Here is a 1883-nt window from a genome sequence, read left to right on the forward strand (position 1 = left end):
GTTATCCTTATCAATAATAACGAAAGTTGAATCTTAATTCCACTTAGTTGACCTTTGCTAAAGCAAAGGAAAGTCAAGGGACAAATTGGTTTGATCTTCGAATCCTATTTATTTCCTAAGAAAAGATTGGGATTATTGAAGTTCAACTCAATTGGCAAGATAACAATTATCAATTATGCTGTTGAATTGGATAACTCCTGAGTTACTGATTTCTTAACCAAAACCAAAAGGAGAAAAGTAAATTTACTGGAATAAAAATGCCTTCAGATGGGAAGCAATAATCATGTAAATAAAAGAAAGCAATAATAACTGAAATACCTCAAATAATATTAATTCAAAGAAAATCATAACGTGAATGTAGCATAAGCCAAATAGGCAACATAACTAGTATAAGCATTAAAGTATCTGAAAATGAGAGATAAATATAAAGTAAAAGAACATTGAACCTGGGATTGAGAGTCACTCCTAAAACTAAGAGAAGTCCTAAATCCTAATCCTAAGAGAGAGGAGAGAACCTCTCTCTCTAAAAACTACATCTACTCCTAAAATTGTGAATGTGAAAAGCCTCCTCATCAATGGATACATTCCCCCACTTTATAGCCTCTAATCTGTGTTTTCTGGGCTGCAAAATGGGTCGAAAACAGCCCAGAAATCGCTGCAGAAGAAATCTGCCACGCTGGTTTTTCGTCACTGCGATGCGGCCGCATGGAGCACGCGGTCGCGTCACCTAGCGTCAGGGCAACTATGGCATATTATATATCAAATCGAAGCCCCGGACGTTAGCTTTCCAATGCAACTGGAACCACATCGTTTGGACCTCTGTAGCTAAAGTTATAGCTGTTTGAGTGCGAAGAGGTCAGGCTGGACAGCTTAGCAATTTCTCCAACTTCTTGTATTCCTTCTATTTTTGCATGCTTCCTTTCCATCCTCCAAGCCATTCCTACCCTGTAATCTCTGAAAATACTTAACACACATATCAAGGCATCTAATGGTAATAAGAGAGGATTAAACATAGGAAATTTAAGGCCAAAGAAGCATGTTTTCAATCAAAGCACATAATTAGGAAGGCAAATGTAAAACCATGCAAATCATATGAATAAGTGGGTGAAAAGCTGATAAAAATCACCCAAATGAGCACAAGATAAACCATGAAATAGTGGTTTATCAATCTCCCCACACTTAAACATTAGCATGTCCTCATGCTAAGCTCAAGAGAAGCTATAAAGAATGAAGAGGAATGATAGAATGTATAAAATGCAACCTATGAATGCAACTACATGCTAAATGCTTTTACTTACTTGGTTAAGAGTAAATAAGTTCTCCAAGAATAAATATGAATTGGATTTCACTAATTCAAATCATAAAAATGAAGTACAAATAGACTTGTAGAAGAAAATAGCTCATGACAGCCGGGAACAAAGAATCGAGCATCGAACCCTCACTAGAAGTGTATGCACTCTAATTACTCAAGTGTTTTAGGTTCGATTCTCTCAATTCTCCACTAACCTTGCTTTCCAAGGCTTGCTCTTTATCTAACAATCAACATAAATTTAATGTACAGATACACATATCAAGAGGTCTTTTAAGGGTTGTAATGGGGTTAGGGTCAAGGTAGGATTGTATTTGGCCAACTGGACTAAAATCTGAATCCTTAATTAACTTAAACTTTCCACCTAACTTTAGACAATCCATGTAATCATAATACAATATCTAACCATCCATTAACCATGTTTTCCACATATTCATGCATTCTAATTTCAAGTACAGCACATATGCATTGTTTTCACCATTTACTTTGGGGCATTTTGTCCCCTTTTTATTTTTTGCTCTTTTTCTCTTCTTTTTCTCTTTTTTCTTCTTCTTTTTTTTATAGTATATATATA

The 1883-nt window shown here is 35.4% G+C and overlaps 1 long non-coding RNA gene across 1 annotated transcript in view; it reads left to right on the forward strand.

Annotated features, from left to right (window-relative positions):
* The window catches only part of LOC110264607, a 16323-nt gene continuing 14712 nt past the window's right edge, over positions 273-1883 (forward strand). The window contains exon 1 of the long non-coding RNA XR_002350783.1: positions 273-285. This is a non-coding gene — a long non-coding RNA (uncharacterized LOC110264607). The remainder of the gene's footprint in view (positions 286-1883) is intronic.

This window comes from Arachis ipaensis, chromosome B07 (genome assembly GCF_000816755.2).
Source record: "Arachis ipaensis cultivar K30076 chromosome B07, Araip1.1, whole genome shotgun sequence".
Lineage (NCBI taxonomy): Eukaryota > Viridiplantae > Streptophyta > Magnoliopsida > Fabales > Fabaceae > Arachis > Arachis ipaensis.